Consider the following 7,867-nt stretch of genomic DNA (forward strand, 5'->3'; position numbering starts at 1 on the left):
GGGCTGAGTGGGTTTGTTTGCTCAAAACTGTACTGATTACGCAAGATGCATGGGTCTTTGACATGATAACCGGTTATGGTCTAGAATTTTACTCAAATCCTTTCCAGGCGTCCCCTCCCCGCCTCTCATTTTTTCCCTTCAAGAGTGCTTTGTAGATCAAGAGGTAGCATCTCTTCTCCAAAAAGGAGCTGTTGTCCGGACTCATCCCAATCCCAAGGGCTTCATAAGTACAATCTTTCTGGTCCAAAAGAAGGGAGGGGGTTCTCAATTAGTGCTCAATCTGCATCAGTTCAACTCTTGGATTGTCTACCGGCATTTCAAGATGGAAGGCATTCACCTCCTCCGATACCTTTTACAAGAAGGAGATTGGATGGTGCGTCTGGACCTCAAAGACACTTATCTCACCATTCCTATTTTTCCTCCCCATTTAGCAAGACAGGTGGAACGAATTTTCAGCTTTCCCTTTCTGTCTATCTTCCGCCCCTTGGTGTTTCACCAAGATCATGCGCCCGGTAATGCAGTGGCTCAGGGAGAAGGGTGTTCGTCAGATAGTGTATCTAGACGATATCCTCATCATGGCACAGGCAAAATGTCTTATTCTCCTTCATCTATCTTGGATGATCCAATTGCTTCAGGATCTAGGATTCATTATCAACTTAGAAAAATCCCAATTGATTCCATCCCAGTGCATAGACTTCCTGGGTTTCAGGATAGATTCAGTCTTGGCCCAACTTAAATTTCCCCTGACCAAGAGACTGGCTATCAAGAAGGAATTGAAGAAAGCTTTGTCTGCTTCTTTGATTTCCATGAGAGTACTTGCCTGGTTGGTCGACCTTCTAGTGTCGTCCATCCAAGCCATATTTCCGGGTCCATTACATTACAGGGCTTTGCAGAGATTGAAGATTCTGCATCTCCGCAGAGGCCTCTCCTACTTGGAACTGATTGTTTTGTCTCAGGAAGCCCGAACAGAACCTTACTGGTAGTTGACTCATTTGGATGCCTTGAATGGCAGGGCGATTTTCACCTCAATTCCGGAAGTAGTTATAGAGTCGGACGCCAGCAGATGGGGCTAGGGAGCCAGATGTGGCCAGCTGGATACAGGGGGCCAATTTTTCCTGGAGGAACTTCAGTACCATATCAATTGACTAGAGCTTTTGGCAGGGTTTTTTGTGTTGAAGACCCTCTCCCCGATCCAGATAAAATGCTGTATTCTCCTGAAGATGGACAACATTTCGGCAGTAAGGTACATCAACAAACTGGGTGGAACTCAATTCCAGATGCTAGCGGAAATCGCAAAGGATTTCTGGCATTTCTGTCTGTAGCATCAGATCTCAGTAACAGCAGAATATATTCTGGGCATGGTGAAAGTAGTGGATGATTAGAATTCTCGGTATCTCCGGGCTCCCAACGATTGGCGATTGCATCCCCAGGTGTTTTAGTTCCTGGATCAACTTTGCGGTCCATGTTATGTGGACCTATTTGCGTCCCGCCTGAATGCCCACCTTCCTTGGTTTCTGGATCTGTTAGCAGTCCTAACAGATGCCTTCCTACAATCTTGGACGGGAAAACTGAACTATGCTTTTTCCATGATTCACACAGTTCTATCCCAGGTTTGCCGTCAGATGGCGAAGCTGGTTCTAGTAACCCCAAGTTGGAGAGCTCAGTTGTGGTTTCCAGTAGCACTAGATCTGAGTTGTGCCCAGCCAGTGCAGATCCTGACTTCAGAGGATCTATTGTTAGATCCGATGGGGCATCCACATCCTCTAATTCTAGAGGAGCAATTGCCGCACATGGAGTGGAGGCTTTCAGGGTACCTGAACAAATTGCTGAAATTTCGGATGATACTTGGTTCTTAATCTCTCAGTCCCTGGCGCCTACTACACATAAGAGATACTTCTCAGCCTGGAAGCGATGGTTAGATTGGTGCAGTCAGAGGGATGTGGATCCCTTCGGGGCATCGGTGCAAATGATCGCTAATTTTTTTGTCTCACATAGCGTTGCATAGTTTGGCCCACAATTTTAGGTCAGCCATGTCAGCTAAACTTCCTCACATTGACGGTAAGGCAACTGGGGAACATCCTTTAATTTGTAAGCTTATGCGTGGTGTGTGTATGGCAAAGCCGCCTCTTCCAAAGTATTCATCTCTTTGGGATTTTAATGTGATTCTAAAATTCTTACTAGCCTGGCTGGCGAATGAAGATTTGTCACAAAACAACTATCAGCTAAACTGACAATCTTGCTTTGCTTGATTTCCTGTCGGAGGGTGTTTGATGTCAAAGCTCTAACATTGCAGGTAGAGTTTTTACCCCAACCGGGGTATCTTTCCACATTTCTAAACATACCAAATCAAATTCCAAATGTATTAGTTATCCGAGTTTCAGAAATAATACTAAATTGTGTGTGGTACAATGCATAAAGGTATGCGAAGATATTACTCATGAATTATGCAGATATCAGGCTGGTCAGTTGTTGATTTCTTTGCTGAAACCTTTTGGTCCTGTCTCTTCAGCGACTCTGGCAAGATGGTTGTTGCAGGAGGCAGGGACAGATATAACTGTATTTGGGGATTATTCACTGAGGGGAGCTATGGCTTCCAAAGCATTTGCTTCAGGGTCAAGATTAGAAGATATTATGACAGCGGCTGATTGGTAGTCAGATTCAACTTTTAAATTATTATATCATAAACCTATTGTGCATGTTGCTTCTGGTATTATCGCTCAGCTTTAAACTAGCATAATCTGAAGCCTCTGGTCCTGACACAGAATCAAACATTGTATAGCATTCGCGCCAAGAATTTTAAATTCTATTAAGGACACGGAGGCGAGGATTATCCCACCCGAGACATGGGCAATTTTTCATGTCATCATGTTATTGTGTTATGATAAATTGTTTCTCCAGCCAGATTTAACATGATATGATATTCTCCTAGTCTTGGATGTTACAACATTATTTTTTCTTACAGATGAGAAATCCTAGAACTCTCATTTGAAGTCTATCCAAAGTTGAAGAAGTGACGAGGTTTCAGCGTTGGTTGTGCTGGTTCTCGCCATTCGTCAAAGAGGAGACCTAGTAGCGGTTTGAGCTTCTATTTTGTCAGTTGGATTGTTATAACTCAATGTGTTATCATCGGACTGTGATGAGCAAAGAAAGAGGACGGACTGTGTTTGCTAAGGACTATATAGTATATGGTGGGCCCTGACTGGTGGGTCATGTGGAGACTGTTTGGTCTCATGGGATATGTAGTTACTTTTTCTATTGGCTGCTGTGTTTGCTTAGTTAAGGAGATAGCATAATCCCCTCCTGCATGTCCTTAATAGAATTGAAAATTCTTTATGCGAATGCTAGAACATTTTTGATTGGTGCAGTGGAGAATAGTGACTTGTATATTTGTAGTGCTAGGAGGTCAGAGCCTTTGAAAATATATGAAGTTATTCATTTAAACTTGCATTACACACAGTACAATGTAGTCTGCTACAAAATGCACAAAAAGGTTTAAGATAAAATGGTGCTTCCAAAATATAGATTTTGGAAATACCCAGACCAAACTTTATGCTATTTTTTTGACATAACTGTCTCTTCAACACCTTGTCACGGGTAGTAAACTTACTATAAATATAATTTTAATTAAAACCTTGAACTTCGCAGTTCAGTTGTTAATTCTTTGCACTACCACTCAAAAAGAAATCTTCCTCACCACAAAGGTTTGAGTGATTACATCAATTTTATGACAAGACCGGAGGCTCTATTATGCGTTCTTTTCATGCTTAATATTAACAGCAGCAGTCAAGAAACTACAACTCCCATGAAGGTTAGGATTGGACTAACCAATGGGAGCAAAACAGTAACTAAAACTAGACCAATAGGAACTGGCCATAAACCATAGAGAGTACCCTTGACTGCAAGCAGCTCTCTTTTCTTGCTGCTCGCAGTCAAGATAAGTACTCTCTTTGGTCGTCTTGATATTTACTGCTCTGTTTATTCTGTTTTTACTGTTTCTTATCCTTTTGAGTTTGCATATTTTACTGTCCCCATTCTGAATGTGGCTTTTATCTTACTTTCTTGCCGCTTTGCACCCGTTATTCCGCCTTTTAACTATTTTGTGTCAGCCCCCCGGGCTTAAACCGTCGTGTTGCCGCGCGCCGTCTTGAGCGTTCTATTGCGCTCTTCCCTCGTTGCCTCAGCGCGTTTATTTGCGCGTTGCCCGAGAAGAATCTTACCGTTTCCTGACCGCAGCTCTCGTCCGTGCGTCCGGCTCGGACAGCGGCCAGACTCTTCTTTTTTCTCCGCGCGCCTCCAGCTTCGCCTTCAGCAATTCACGACCGCTCCTTAGCGGTTCTTCGTTCTTCTCCGTGTTTCGACAGCGTCTAATCCCCGCCCAGGGGAGGAGTCATTTTTCAGCTTGTGGAGCGTGTTGCTCCTATTAATTCTGTTAACCCCATTGTTGCCATTTTTCTTGAGGGCGTTTTTTGCCCACAGTATTTAGCTGTATTTTTACTGAGTTTTGGCACATTTTCTTTGTATTATGGATTTGGGGAGTTCCCCTTCCAGGTCTGCCTCTGAGGAGGATGAGGGATCCTTTTCACAGGATCTTAATAAATTTATCCAGTCCTCTGTCAAGCAAGCCATGAAGGCTTCCATGGACAAGATGTCAAAAAACATTGAAAACTCTGTTCTGTCCATGGTGTCCAAATCTATGGCCCATTCTGCGGGGGAAAGCAGAAAACGAAAGCTATTTTCTTCTAAATTGAGCAAAGGCGCACAAACAAAGTGAGGTTTCCTCACGCCAGACTGAGGACTTGGAGCCAGATGTAGGTAGGCTTTTGCACCTCGCAAACGGCGAAAAACGCCGTTTGCGAGGTGCAAAAGCCCTCAAGCGATGCAGAAACACATTTTGCGAGTCGGAACCGACTCGCAAAATGTGTTTCCGACTCGCAAATAGGAAGGGGTGTTCCCTTCCTATTTGCGACTCGCACCGCGATTTAAGTTGATTTGTGACCGCGAAAGCGGTCGCAAATCAACTCGCAGTTACCATCCACTTGAAGTGGATGGTAACTCATTCGCAAAGGGGAAGGGGTCCCCACGGGACCCCTTCCCCTTTGTGAATGCTCACAAAATAATTTTTTCAGAGCAGGCAGTGGTCCTATGGACCACTGCCTACTCTGAAAAAAACCGAAACAAAAGGTTTCGGTATTTTTTTCTATTTGCAGCTCGTTTTCCTTTAAGGGAAACGGGCTGCAAAGAGAAAAAAAAAACTGCTTTATTTAAAAGCAGTCACGGAGATGGTGGTCTGCTGTCTCCAGCAGGCCGCCATCCTCGTGAGTGCCTAGACTCCCTATGGGGTCGCAAACTGGGACCCACCTCATAAATATTTATGAGGTGGGTCTTTGCGACCCCATAGCGAGTTGCAGAAGGTGTCTGAGACACCTTTCTGCATTCCAAATTCCGACTTGCAATTTGCGAGTCGCAGGGACTCGCAAATTGCAAATCGCAATTTGGAATCTTTCTACATCTGGCCCTTGGTTCCTCCCAGGCCTCCTTCTAAGGAGGGGATTCCTTCAAAAAACTCGGCTTCTCAATCCAAATGCAAAGCAAAATCAAAACATATTATTGCGCCTAAAAAGATTGTAATCCCAAAAATTTTGGACACAGATGACGAGGACATGGATGTCTTATCCCAGTCTGATACTCCTGAGGAGGGTGTTTCTCCTTCATCCCCTTCCCCCAAACGTAGGAAAATTTTGGTTGCTGACCCCTCTTCTAGTGTTGTCGACTCGGAGGGTGTCCCTATGTTCGACCCATCTCTCATACACCACCCGAACTCGACGGAATGGCTCCCTTTGGACCATGTAGGAGATTACATTGCCTCCCGTTTACGTCTCCCTCTGGATAAACAGACAAGATCCAAATTGAAATCTGAATGCCCCAGACCGTCTTTAAATTCTAATATTACTGCAACTCCTATTATTGATGACTCTCTTATTACTTTCTTTACTAAATTTGGTAAGGACCCTCGCAAAGGAGTGGATAAGGCCTGGACCACGTGCCAGGACAAGCTCCTGGATGTGGTGGGTCCTCTGGCAAGAATTTTCGACCTAGCTGAATCTGCCAGGTTAGATGACTCTCCTATTGATCCCTTGGACCTTTCTCTTTGGATTCAAAGAGCCTTTTGTTTCCTGGGCAATGCTAACGCTGCTATTATTCATGAAAGGCGTAAGGGCCTTCTTCTCAAAATGGATCCCAAGCTAGCCAACTTCGCCTCTCGAGATCCTGGCATTCAAGCTGAAGGAAAACTCTTCGGTGACAATTTCATCAAGGACGTCAGTCGTTTCGTGTCCACATTCTCTTCTCTGGACAAAGCCCAACAGAATCTCAAAAAGGTCTTTAACCAGCGTGTTTTTTCCCGGGCCGGTAGAGGTAGGAGCCGCTTTACCGGCCGCTCATACAGGAATCAAGGCTCTAGAGGATCCGCCAATTCCTCCTTCAATTCATACTACCACGAGTTCAAACCACAATTCTACCCGCAACGATCTAGAGGGTTCCGCAACCGTGGCCAACGTTTCTCCAGACCGGCCGTTAATTCAGGTAAGCCTACCTTCTGGCCCTCCCGTGGGAGGGCGTCTTCGTTTCTTTCTTCCGAAATGGAAGTCAATTTCTACAGACCCTTGGGTACTTTCCACAGTTCTGGGATACCAGATCGAATTCCTCTCTCCTCCCGTCCAACTCTGCCTTCCTCTTTTTCCAAAGTTTTCTCTAGAAATGTCCTCTCTAATATCCTCAGAGATTCAATCGCTCTTAGGAAAGGGCGCCATTCACCTTTGTTCTCCAGACCCTTCCGGATTCATCAGCTCCATTTTTCTCGTTCACAAAAAGAACAAAAAGTTAAGGCCGGTCATCAACCTGCGATCGTTCAACCAATTTGTTGTCTATCGACACTTCAAGATGGAAACCATTATCCATCTCAGGGACATTTTGCTCCAATTCGATTGGTTAGTCAGATTAGACTTACAGGATGCATACCTTACCATTCCTATTCATCCGTCACACCGGAAGTTTCTGCAATTCCTCTGGGGCTCAAAAACGTATCATTTTTCCTCTCTCCCGTTCGGTTTATCTTCAGCACCCTGGTGCTTCACAAAACTATTGAAACCAGTCGTTACCTTCCTTCGCTCCCTAGGCATCAGACTCATTATTTACCTCGACGACATTCTGATCATGCATCAGAGCAAATCATCTTTACTGACCCATCTCCGGCTTACATCCACGCTCCTGTCAGATCTTGGTTTCCTAATAAATTACGAAAAGTCAGTTCTCCTGCCTTGTCAACAAATAGACTTCCTGGGCTTCCAAATCGATTCCGTTTCTGTGGCTCTTTTCCTTCCTCGTTCCAAAATTTCCGCAATAAAAAAGGAACTTATCTTAACTCTTCAAAAAGATACTATTTCTCTCAGGGCTCTCGCAAGAATAGTCGGCCTCCTCTCGTCCTCTATCCAGGCTATCTTTCCGGGACCCCTTCACTACCGTGCCCTCCAGCGCCTCAAAATCCTTCATCTTCGTCGAGGTCTGGCCTTTTCCGACCTTGTCTCTCTAGACCAGGAATCCCAGCTGGAAATTCAATGGTGGATATCCCATTTAGAGGCTTGGAACGGCAGATCCATCTTCCCCTCTGTGCCCGATCTTGTGTTAGAATCAGATGCAAGTCTCACAGGCTGGGGCGCCCGCTGTGGGTCAATATCGACTGGCGGTATATGGTCCGCAGAGGAGTCCAGATTGCACATAAACTGTTTAGAGCTTCTTGCAGGCTCCTTTGCAATCAAAAGCTTCACAAAAAACAGGGCACGCTGCTCCATTCTGCTCCGTATGGACAACA

Source organism: Pleurodeles waltl, chromosome 4_1 (assembly GCF_031143425.1).
Source record: "Pleurodeles waltl isolate 20211129_DDA chromosome 4_1, aPleWal1.hap1.20221129, whole genome shotgun sequence".
Lineage (NCBI taxonomy): Eukaryota > Metazoa > Chordata > Amphibia > Caudata > Salamandridae > Pleurodeles > Pleurodeles waltl.